Source organism: Ovis aries, chromosome 1, assembly GCF_016772045.2.
Source record: "Ovis aries strain OAR_USU_Benz2616 breed Rambouillet chromosome 1, ARS-UI_Ramb_v3.0, whole genome shotgun sequence".
In the NCBI taxonomy this organism is placed as follows: domain Eukaryota; kingdom Metazoa; phylum Chordata; class Mammalia; order Artiodactyla; family Bovidae; genus Ovis; species Ovis aries.
In genome coordinates this window covers 266,390,832-266,403,482 of record NC_056054.1, presented here as the reverse complement: position 1 = coordinate 266,403,482, position 12,651 = coordinate 266,390,832, and the positions used below count along the sequence as shown (strand labels likewise).

General features: G+C 53.0%; 1 pseudogene; it reads left to right on the top strand.

Moving 5' to 3' along the window:
* The first annotated feature begins 8,075 nt into the window (after nucleotides 1–8,075).
* On the top strand, nucleotides 8,076–9,386 carry LOC101111681 (POU domain, class 5, transcription factor 1-like; annotated as a pseudogene).
* Nucleotides 9,387–12,651: the final 3,265 nt, after the last annotated feature.

Sequence of the window (12,651 nt, the reverse complement as noted above, 5' to 3'; positions counted from 1 at the left end):
CTGAATGCTGATTCTTTGGTCTGAAATGGTGCTTTCTGGGAAAAACTACATTTATAATTGCAAACACTATTTGTCAAGGCAGAAAGGGCTTTGTCCTATGTCTCCTGGTTCAAGGCTTCCTCTGACTCGGGGTAGGTAGGCAGAAATTACCCCCATTGTCCAGGTGGGGAAAGTGAGGATGGGTGTCTCAGCCATATGGTGGATGAGAAACCCACGGACACAGACCTAGGCCGCTGCCCACTGCTGAGCCCTCACCACTGAATGTACACCATCCGGCCCCACCCAGGGCCACTTGGACCCACACCAGGGTAAGCCATCCTTGACAGTCTCCAAAAATTCAGATTCCTCCTGCTAGAACTTTCTAGACCAGAAGGGCCCAGAGGATGGGTTGATGGGGGCTCTAGAGTGACGTGAAGAGTGTCCTAGGAGCCTGGCTTCCTGAGCGATGATGGCGGGTGTTTCCAGAATGTCCTGCTCCTTCCTGGGCGTGGGTGATGGAAAGCTGCCTTCATTTATAAACACCAAAGACTCAAGCCCTCTTAGCATCTGTTGAACAAAACCCTTTTGATTTCTTTTTAATGCCTCAACTATCGAGTGAATTCCCTCCCAACTTAGAACATGATTCATCAAGGAAAACGTTTTCTGCAGCTACACATGTGGTTTCCATGGCGGTGCGACTGAGCAGAGGTTGGAACTGGGGGCACCAGACTGGCCGGGCTCCTGTCCCCGCCCCCAGCGTGGAGCAGCCTCTCCCTCTAGGCTCCTAGGGCTCAGAGGTGTGGACCAGTTACGGCCAGGCTGCCTGCCCAGGAGGAAGCGCTGGTAGATGGGGTATTTGAGTCATGCTGCCCTGCAGGCGGAACCCCTCGAGGAGTGACTCACGTCCTAACTGACAAGGGGCTTGTGCTAGCCCACTGATGCCGATGTGTGCTCGCCACTCTGGATGACAGGAGGCCCCCAGGGCCTCAGCCTGCAGGGTGGGTGGGGCACACCCGCAAGGGAGTGTGAATTAGAGCCATTTCATTGCCAGGAAGACATCCTACAGACATGTTTGTAAAACCAACAGAAAAACGATGGGTTTTAATTGAAAAAATGTGGCAACATCCCCAGAAAAATCAACAATAGGGATTGTTCAGAAAATTATGGGGCCCTTCACTGTCTGAGGTCCACCAGCTGCAGAGAACGGAACTGGATACGCAGGCCTGGTGTGAGAGGCACAAGAGGAGGGTGGGCAGTTGGGGGGGTGTTGGGGCACAGGGGTAGGGACAGCAGCCCCTTTGTGCAGACCCAGCAGGGCTCCCCACTTGTCTGGGGAGGCTCTGGACACCCAGCCTCTGGCCAACGGGGCCCTGGGCAGGAGGGGCTCAGCCTCATCTCGCCTGCATTCACGGCCCTCTGTACTGCCCTGTTCATCGTGAGTATGGGGCTGTGTGCTTCCCTGTGAAACCGTGCCGAGGGGCTGTCACCAGGCTGCCCCACCCCTCCCACCCCAGCTGCCCCGAGAAAACCCATGAGTCTGACTGGCCGGCGTCCCAGAGACATGCGTTGGCCTGGCCTGATTTACTCTGTCATGTTGCTCAAGAGCCAAGAGTCGGGTCCTCTGGTCGGCTGGAATCAGATAGAGGCTGTGGTTGTGTTTGAAAAAACAGTGAAAAGGCAAGGAAAGAGAGAGGGGAAGGGGAGAGGGAGGTTGTGGAAGGGATGGGGAGGAGAGGGAAGGACCCTCCAGACTGTCTGCGATGGACTCTGTGTGGGGGCTGCCCCCGCGTCCTGGGGGGTGGGGCTGGGACCACTGCCCACCTGATGGACCTGTGGCTGAGGGTCACCCCCCTGGGTCGCACTGTGGCACGGCTGTGACAGTGGGGGAGTGGGCTGGCATGGGGGACCACGGGGGACCCTGTCCGAGGCTGGTTGAGCACCCATAGCTGTCTGTTTCACAAAGTTCCCAGGGGCTTCGGCTGGGGTGCTTCTTGTCTTTGGGGAGGTTGCCCCCCGCCCTGCCCTGAGTGGGTTGGGAGGGTAGACATAGGACCTGGAGGACAGGCTGAGACATAGGACCCGGCTGCAGGTCTGGAGGGGTTAATCTTCCCCCGGCTACCTCAAGCTGGCCTCTGGTTCTGTGGAAAAAGCAAAACATCTGGCAATAAAATGTCTCTAATGGGCTCTGAGGCTGCGGGAGAAGCTTGGCCGCCTGCCTTGGAGACGGCCAAGGTTTAGACAGAACTTGGGGGCCTGTGGGAGGCCCAGCCAGGACTCAGGGGGAAGGGGCTTCCCAGGCAGCGATGGACCCGGCCGCCCACCACCGTCTCCCATGGGCCCAGAGCCCACCCGCTAGGGCCCCGGCTGCCAGAACATTCCTGCAGACAAAGGTCACTCCTGCCCTGCTGGTATTTAGGCCAGGGGTCCCAAGGCAAAGGCCCTGTGGGGTGGCCAGCCCTGTCCTGGCCTCTTGGAGGTGCAACCAGGCTCCAGAAGGGCGAGGCCGCCATATCCATGGTCCAGTACACAAAAGAGGATCCCAAGGAAGGAGGGAGCCCCCTCCATTGGCCAGGCGCAGAATGACCTCCGCCCTGGGCCACTGTGGCCCCTGGCCAGCAAGCCCCTCTCCTTGCTTCCTGCCCTGATAGTCCCAGAACCAAAGCATCTGCAGAGGGCCACTGAGCCCTTTCGACCCTCAGCCTGACCGAACCACAGCTCTAGGAAGCTGCTGGTGTCCAGCCAGTTTACCCCAAGGTCCAAAACCCCAGGAGCTGGGACAGTCGGGCTGGAGAGGTCCAGCCCTGTCCCCTGCTGTGTGACCTCAGGCCAGCCACATCAGCTCCAAAAATTGCCCAGAGAAATCCCGCCTCGCTCAGGGTGGGAGCTGGGGGGCGGGGGTGGTAATGATAGCAGGGTGGGGGTGGGGCATGGCGCTGGCCTGGAGTCTGGCTGGCGAGCTCCCCACGAGGCTGGAGAACGTGGACACTGGTCCAGTGGTCTAGTGGGCCACCCTCCTGAGCCTGAGTCCACGTTTCGTCTCCATTTTTCCCACATTTGCTTCGCCTCTGGGATGAGTGGTGCTGAGCGTGCATAGGGGGACAGATGTGTGCTTGGGGTGAATAGCTGGGGTTCTCTGGAACACGTGGGGCCTGGTTGGCCTCTGCTCGTCCTCTGCCGTCCAGCCAAACCCCAGAGACAGTGTACAGAACAGAACACTGATGTTCCAGGGAAAGGGGCCTCCAGGGGCCATGGTTTTAAATTATTCCAAAGAAGCACCATTAAAGCCTCTACTTCCCACTACGTGTCAGTGGGCCCAGGTGTGGGGCAGACGGGGAGCGCTAGTCTGCCCTGTGCTGGGCTACGGGTGTGTGCAGGGCCTGGGTTCCCCTCCAGGGAGAGGCCGAGGGAGATGAGGCCTTCTGAGCCCCCAGCCATGAGGCTGACACCTCCAGGCTTCAGCACCGGGACCGAGGGTCTCTGTGGGCCATGGGCTGGCGCCAGTGTCCCCCACACATGCAGAAGCAGGCACTCACATCTGACACTGGCTGGAGTTGGGGGGTCTCTGTCTGTGGACCCTTCTGCTCCCTCCAGGCCCTCTCCCTGGGCGTGGTAGGAGGGCAGGGGCCAGGACTGCCTCCCTCCCACCAAACCCGCTGGACACTCAGGATGACGCGGCATGCTTGGAGGAATCATACATGGTCACTCTGGATGGGCGAGTGTGCTGGGCCTGGGGCGCCCTCTGCTGCCCACCGGGGACTCATGCAGACGCCCCCCTCCCAGCCTCGTCCAGGGCCTGAGCCCGAGGCCGAGGCCCTGGTTGTGGGGGGCAGGTGGAGCATCTGCATCGGGGTGTGGGGGCCCAGGGGACGACCACAGGCAGAAATGTCAGGGCAGGCATGGGTCTTTTCTCACATGTTCTGGGCAGCTCTTGTTCAGTGTACGCTGATGGGTCTGTTGTTTCACTTTATTCTGCTGTCTTAGGTTGTTTCACTCTTGCAAGCGGGGTCATCTCCCCCTACACTGAGTTCATAACCTGACACTTTAGAATTATTTTCTGCGGTTGTTTATCCTGTGTCCTGGGGGGTTTCACAGGTGCAGTCCGGTCGGGTGCGGTGCCCTCTTTTCCAGGAGTTGTGTCTCTACAGCTTTTCCCAGCCATCCCGTTGGCCCCCTGCACATGCCAAGTAGTGTCCATGGAGGGCCTGGCAGCGCCCTGCTCGGACCCCGTCAGGGGCCAGCGCGCCATCCCCAGCACTGGAGGCTCACGTCTGCACCTGCTTGGGAGGACGCCCTGACCACTGAAGTAGCCTTTATGGACACCTGGGAGGCGAGGTCCACCCCGTGGGGCAGCTGCAGCCCCCACGGATGGATGGGCCCAGGAGCCACAATGGCAAATGCTGTTGCCTCCAAGAGACACTCACCCCCAGGGCTCTGTAGGGTCAGGTCAGTCAGTCTTGCCTGCATGTTCCTGATAATCGAGGGCAAGCAAGTATCATAATTAGCATCAGAAATAACATTGACCAGATAACACTGCCTAATCTACAGAGCATATTCAAGTGCTTTTAATCATCATGGTAGCATGCTTTACAGCAAAGAGGAAAATTTTCTATTTACACACACACACCTACTGCCTGGGTCAGCCCGGGATGACGTCTTAGGTCTGGCTGTCAGACCTTTTCAACCTCTTCTTTGCCTTTCCTGAGTTGACTTTTTTGAGGAATCAGGACACTTAGTTTGTAAAATGCATCTCACTTTGGGTTTGCCTGATGTTCCCTCCTGGTCAGCTTCAAGCTGTATGTTCCTGGCAGGAATTCTGAGCCCTTCTTAGGACATGGGGTCAGGAGCCTCCTGAGGTCCACGTGTCCCGCTGGGAACATCATGGCTGATCAGCTCCCAGGTGAAGGGACATCAACCAAGATTTCCACTGAGAGGTTACCATCTTCTGGGCATGTTCTTGGAAAACATGCTTTTCTTATTTCTAAGAAATTAAATTTCTTATTTCTCATTAAACCTTCACCTACAAGTGTTTAACATCCTTTGATGATTCTTGATGAAAACAACTCTGACTCTGACTTCTTTAATGGTGGTTTTTGTAATTTCCTTGTTCCATCTCCAGTTGTTTGCTTTCTGCTCTAAGGGAGAGTTTCCTCCTGCACCCCTTGACTTTTCCTGCATTTATTGCTGTGGGTACCCACGGATTCTCCTCTTGTTCTGTAGCTTGTGGCCTGTGACTGCTGAGACTTTATTTGCTCACGCTGGCCTCCTGACTGCCAGCAGGACTCAGTGGAACCAGCCCTGTGTCTGTGCTTCTCTGAGCACCAGGCTCCAGCTCACCCTCTCTGTGCTCTGCCCTGGACCAGCCACGTCCCCAGGGAGCCAGATTCCTTCTGAAACCTGCAGAGATGGTTCTAGAACCAGGGTCTGGAGGGATGTGCATCGTGCTCATCTAGATGCCTGTGCCTGACCAGGGCCAGCAGCTGTGTCCCTGGGGCGCCAGCAGTGCTGCCCTGGGACTTGGCCCGACAGCTGCGGCTCCTTTCCCGGGGGTCTGGTTTGAGTCCCATCAGGGCCTTTGGCTGTAAATTCGGCTCCATTTTCTCCTGTGTGATTACATTACCTTGGATTGCTATAATGAAGTATACACACTGGGCGGCCTAAAGCCGTAGAAGTTCATTTTCTCACAGCCTAGAGGTGCGTGCCCTCTGGAGCTCTGGGGGAGGATCCTCCAGCCTCACTGGCTCCTGGTCTCCCAGTCCACGTGCCACACCCTGGAGGGTGTCCCAGTTAGTGTACAGCTCCTTGGAGGGTCTCCCATCAGCACTGAGACAGTCAATTCCTAGGCAGGTTGATAAGAAGTCCAGGGTCCCTGAGAAGGAGAAAGGGGTCTGGGGCTCTCAAGGAGGAGAGAGGGATCTGGAATTCTCAAGGAGGAGGAAAGCACAAACTTTTTTTTCTACATTCCTTAGTAAGAATTGTATAACAATAATGTATCCTGCTTAAGGACATGTTTCTCCTTCCTGAAAACCTCTTGACTAATCCTGTTATCTTAAAATGTATATTATGGGAGTAGGTCTAGTAAGATCCTTATAACCTTGAGACATTCTTTTGATTTATTGTAACAATCAGTTAAAAAGCATATAGTTCCCTTGCTAAGCCTAGGGATGGGGCATTCTCTGTCCCCCTTCTGATGTCTATGTCAGAAGCTTTCTCACTTTAATAAAACTTTGCTACACAAAAGCTCTTGAGTGATCAAGCCTGGCCCCTGGTCTCGAAGCTAAATCTTCTGCAGAGATCACGAAGCGGACACCGTTCACCATAAGCTATCAGTATGCAGTGCCCTGGAGGGTCTCCCAGTCAGAGTGCAGATCCTAGTGGCAGATGTGCCCTGATGGGGCTTCTCTTGGGCAGCCCAGTGGGGCTGCAGTGACCTCCGCCAAGGCCTGCTGCCTCTACCATGAGTGTCCTCGCTTGCTGTGCATGGGGGCTGTCCAAATCCTAGTGTTTCCTGTGAAATACAAATACTTGTGTGAGGAGACCCCAGAAGAATGTTTACAGCAGTGACCTTTATAACAGCAGTGACCTTTATAACAGTAAAAAGCAAACAGAACTGCAAATAACCCCAATTCCACTTGCAATGAGCAGACACATGTGACCAGAATGCTGTTTGACCCTAAAAATGTTTGGGTCACAGAGTCAGTGGCCACACAAAAACCACGTGAAAAAAACGCTTGTAGTAGAAAATGCACTTAGCACGATTAAACTTATCAGCATTAAAAACTGTGCAAAATGAAACACTGTGCAAGGAGGAGGTAAAATATATAGGGCGGGAGATAAAACAGTCAAAGTCCAGGTGTGGTTTCCAGTGGGTAGAGAAGGGGGCTGGGAGGAGGACCCCCACCTTCAGAGGACATGTAGGAAGCAAATATGTTTATTGACTTTTATATTAACCCATATATTTATTATTTTTTAAGTTTTATTTCCCCCTGTGGATCTGAGGTTTCATCTGCTGTTGTTTCCAACATAGCATCAGTCTTACCCCCTCCTTGTGACAAAGGTCAAGTATATTATAGGCCCCATAATACAATTTTATAGATACTATTTTCTACAATTGTTTTTTAAGTCAGGAAAAAAAAGAAATATGTAATTGTGCTGCCTCTATAGTTAGTACATACTAACTTTACTGGTGCTCTTGGTTCATGAGTTTGTGTGGACTTGAATTGCTGTCTGAGGTCTTGTGCTTCTAGCTCAAAGAAATTCCTGTAATATATCTTATTCAGGAGGCCCACTAATAACAAACCTTCTCCGTTTTTGTTTACCCGAAAGTTTCTTCATTTTATCTTCATTTCTGAAGGATGCTGCTGCTGCTGCTAAGTTGCTTCAGTCGTGTCTGACTCTGTGCGACCCCATAGACGGCAGCCCACTAGGCTCTGCCGTCCCTGGGATTCTCCAGGCAAGAACACTAGAGTGGATTGCCATTTCCTTTTCCAGTGCATGAAAGTGAAAGGTGAAAGTGAAGTCGCTCAGTCGTGTCCGACTCTTCACGACCCCATGGACTGCAGCCTACCAGGCTCCTCCATCCATGGGATTTTCCAGACAAGAGTGCTGGAGTGAGTTGCCATTGCCTTCTCCATTCTGAAGGATAGTTGTGCTAGATATAAGAGCCTCAGTTGACAGCTTTTTGCTTTGAGTACTTGAACATGTCATCTGCCTATCTTTGATTCTGATGAGAGGTCAGCTGTTACTATGCTTGGGGTTCCCTGTGTGCGGCAGGTCATTTTTCTTTTACTGCTCAAATCTTTCTGCCTTTGAACTCACCTCAACCCAGTCCAGCCATGACCATGGCACTTGGACAACCTTCTCTTTCCTAGAATCTACTTGTGTCATCATCTTATGACATTCTAGCCCTGTCTGGGTACATGGCCTGCAGATGGCTATGGCCTGCAGCAGCACTAGGGACAGAACCTTTGCTCTAAGGTCAGGTTCCTACCCCTTAGACGTAGCCTCCCCTTCTCTCAAGTTAGTTTTACAATTAAAGCATTTTCTTTTAAAAAAAAATTGAGTTCCTAGGCCCCCGGCTCGGGGTGCCTTCCTTCCCCATGGCGGGACACCTCGCTTTTGACTTTGCCTTCTCGCCCCCACCGGGCAGTGGAGGCGATGAGCCGGGAGGGCCAGAGCCGGGCTGGGTTGATCCTCGGACCTGGTTGAGCTTCCAAGGGCCTCCTGGTGGGTCAGGGATCGGACCGGGGGTTGTGCCCGGCGCCGAGGTGTGGGGGCTTCCCCCGTGACCCCCGCCCTATGACTTGTGCGGAGGGATGGCCTACTGTGCGCCACAGGTTGGAGTGGGGCCGGTGCCCCCAGGCGGCCTGGAGACCCCTCAGCCCGAGGGCGAGGCGGGAGCCGGGGTGGAGAGCAACTCCGAGGGGGCCTCCCCGGACCCCTATGCCGCCCCCGCAGGTGCCGCGAAGCTGGACAAGGAGAAGCTGGAGCCGAACCCTGAGGAGTCCCAGGACATCAAAGCTCTTCAGAAAGACCTTGAACAATTTGCCAAGCTCCTAAAGCAGAAGAGGATCACCCTAGAATATACCCAGGATGTGGGGCTCACCCTGGGGGTTCTCTTTGGAAAGGTGTTCAGCCAAATGACTATCTGCCGTTTTGAGGCTTTGCAGCTCAGTTTCAAGAACATGTGTAAGCTGCGGGCCCTGCTGCAGAAGGTGGAGGAAGCTGACAACAACGAGAATCTGCAGGAGATAGGCAAGGCAGAGACCCTTGTGCAGGCCCGAAAGAGAAAGCGGACGAGTATCGAGAACCGAGTGAGAGGCAACCTGGAGAGCATGTTCCTGCAGTGCCCGAAGCCCACCCTGCAGCAAATTAGCCACATCGCCCAGCAGCTCGGGCTGGAGAGGATGTGGTCCGAGTGTGGTTCTGCAACCGTCGCCAGAAGGGCAAACGATCAAGCAGTGACTACTCCCAACGCGAGGATTTTGAGGCTGCTGGGTCTCCTTTCACAGGGGGACCCGTATCCTTTCCTCTGGCACCAGGGCCCCCTGTTGGCACCCCAGGCTACGGGGGCCCTCACTTCATTACACTGTACTCTTTGGTCCCATTCCCTGAGGGTGAGGCCTTTCCCTCGGTGTCTGTCACCGCTCTGGGTTCTCCTACGCATTCAAACTGAGGTGCCTGCTCACCCCAGGAATGGGGGGCAGAGGAAGGGGAGAGCTAGGGAGAGAACCCTAGGGTTTGTACTAGGGCTTTGGGATTAAGCTTTTCATTCACTAAGAAAGGAATTGGGAACACAATGGGTGTGGGGGCAGGGAGTTTGGGGAAACTGGTTGGAGGGAAGGTGAAGTTCAGTGATGCTCTTGACTTTAATCCCCACATCACTCATCACTTTGTTCTTAAATAAAGAAGCCTGGGACCTAAAAAAAAAAAACAAAAGAGAGAGAGGGCTTCCCTGGTGGCTCAGTGGTAAAGAATCTGCCCACCAGCACACGCATGGGTTTGATCCCTGATCCAGGAAGATCCCATAGACCTCCAAGCAACTGAGCCCATGAGCCACAACTACTGAGCCTGTGCTCTAGAGCCCACGAACTGTAACTACTGAAGCCCAATGCCCTAGAGCTCACGCTGCACAACAAGAGAAGCCGCTGCATTAAGAAGCCCGCACGCCACAACTAGAGAGTAGCTCCCACTCTCCACAACCAGAGAAAAGCCACTGCACAGCCAAAAATAAGTAAATAAATAAAATTATTTTTAAAACTGAGGTCCAAAATATTGGACTTCAATATTTTGACTGTGATGTGTCTGGGTGTGCATCTCTCTGTGTTTATCCTATTAGAGATTGTGAAGTTTCCAGGATACATAGATTGCTGTTTTTCATTAAATTTGAGAAGCTTTCAGCCATTATTCTGGTGGATTTTTTTTTCCCCACTGTCTTTCCTTCTGGCATCTCATTATGCACACGTAGGTGTATGAACAATGCCCCACAATTCCTGGAGGCTCTGGTCATTCTTCTCTCCCCTTTTTTTCTTTAAATCATGAAGTTAAATCATCTCTTTTGATCTACCTTCAAGTTCACTGATTTTTTTTTCTTCTGTCAGTTCAGATCTACTATTGAGTCCCTCTAGTCAATTTTTCAGTTCTGTTATTACACTTTCCAATTCCAGATTTTCCATTTGTTTTTTTTTTTTTTTCAATCATTGACTCACTTCCCCAGCTGCCAGGACGCTCCCTGTGGAGTAGGGCCTATGGAGGTGGAGTTAGGGTGAGAGTGTGGGGTGCCCCTTTTGGCTGCCACCCTCCACATGGTAGGTTCTTCCGTGGTGCATGGCAGGGACACAGGACCTGCTGCCTTTTACCAGCTGCCACGCTGCCTCGTCCACCCAGAGCCTGGGGAGACAGGCTTGGCTTCTCCATGCCCCATGCCTGTGCGACTGTGCCCCAACCTTGAGAACCATGGCCTCTGCTGTCTCCCTGAGTCTCCACGGGTTTTGTGGAATGAATATTTCTTCCAGTGGCTCCTTTGCAGATTCTGGCTGATGCTCTGACTGCCTCCTTGGGGGAGAGGTTCTGCCGAGCTCCTCATATATGACTATTAAAGTGAGCATATGCTTCAGTTTAGTTCAGTTCAGTAGCTCAGTTGTGTCTGACCCTTTGTGACCCTGTGGACTGAAGCACACCAGGCTTCCCTGTCCATCACCAACTCCTGGAGCTTACTCAAGCTCATGTCCATCAAGTCAGTGATATAATCCAACCATCTCATCCTCTGCCGTCCCCTTCTCCTCCTGCCTTCAATCTTTCCCAGCATCAGGGTCTTTTCCAATGAGTCAGTTCTTCTCATCAGGTGCCCAAAGTATTGGGCCATAAGCATCAGCTTCAGCATCAGTCCTAATGAATATTCAGGACTGATTTAATTTAGAATTGAATAGTTTGATGTCCTTGCAGTCCAAGGGACTCTCAAGAGTCTTCTCCAACATCACAGTTCAAAAGCATCAATTCTTTGGCATTCAACTTTCTTTATGGTCCAACTCTCATCCATACATGACTACTGGAAAAACCACAGCTTTGACTAGATGGATCTTTGCCAGCAAAGTAATGTCTCTGCTTTTTAATATTCTGTCTAGGTTGATCAGAGCTTTTCTTCCAAGGAGCAAGCAACCCCATGGACAATACAGTCCATGGAATTTTCCAGGCCAGAATACTGGAGTGGGAAGTCTTTCCCTTTTCCAGGGAATCTTCCCAACCCAGGGATCAAACCCAGGTCTCCCACATTGCAGGTGGATTCTTTACCAGCTGAACCAGAAGGGAAGCCCAAGATTACTGGAGTGGGTAGCCTATCCCTTCTCCAGCAGATCTTCCTGACCCAGCAATTGAATTGAGGTCTCCTGCATTGCAGGCAGATTCTTTACCAACTGAGCTATCAGGGAATCCTGAGCATATGCTTAGACAATAGGAAATAAACAATAAATCTCACTTATGTGAGAACATGTGATGCAGAACAGCCAGCTCTGGACCCACCATCCCCACTGTGGAGCTTGGGATTCCACACCTGACATCTGTTCCCACTCCAGGCCCGTTGACTGCGAGACTAGGAAACTCTCCTTGTAATTCCTTCCCCACCAAGTCCTGCTTTCCTTGGGGGTCTTTGTGTCAGAAGGTGGGCCTCTCAACACCCTCCTCCTCCCTGGTGGACCTGAGGCCAGGGAGACTGTCTCTACAGCTTGAGGTGTGATTGGTGCTGGGACATGAGGTGCATGCAGGAAGCACCCCCTTTCTGGGCTCCACCATGCACCAGGGCAGGTCTCTCTGGCTGGAGCATCTGTCTTTCTATGTGTGCAGCCCCTTTCCCCATCCCTTGTTACCCAGGAGAAGAGGGGGTCTCCAGGTCCTCAGTTAACTGGCTGCCTGGCTTAGAACTTGTCAAACTAGCCCTCAGCCCCTGTGGGAGAGAAAGCTGCTAGAAGCTGGCTCTGAGACCTGTCTAGCAGCCGAGGCTGGTGGGCGTCCCAAGCATCCAAGGAGAGGCCCTGGAACAGCCTGGCTGTCCCCTCTAATCTGTCTTCAGTCTGCTTCTCACTGGATTATTTGTAAAGTGATGTTTTCTCCACATGCTCTTCAGCCCTTGTTTAAATGAAGATTAGAAGCACACCCAGGAGACGGGGCTGGGGAGCCGCCCTTCCTGGGGTCAGCACCCACGCTCCTCTGTGAGCTGCACAGCTGAAAGGGGATGAGGGTGGGGGGTTGCCAGATTTTCAGACAAAGTCAGGCCCGGTTTTATATGCTGGCTGGATCTTGCTTTAAATAAATAGAATAGATCTTGTTTAGGGCATAAATAGAAACTAACAGAGCGGAGAAGGCTTGTGGAAAAGGAATACAAATGATCCAGGGATTAAAGAACTTGTAAAATTCTCTGTTCAGGGTCTCCCTGAGTTAACCAGAAACACAAGGGGAGTTACATATCCGGTCAGGAGCCAAACAGCACCTCCTGGATACTGGTGACCTAACTGGAAGCCAGAAGCAGGCTGGATGCTGGAGGGACCAGCACGCGCTGGCCCTGCCCCATGCCATGAGCAGACTCCTCTGGGCGGAGCCCATCCTGGGCTGACCCTGAGCAGAGAATGTTCCACCCACATGGGGAACAAGCTTGTCCTGCTCAGGGGGAGAGCAGAAACCACG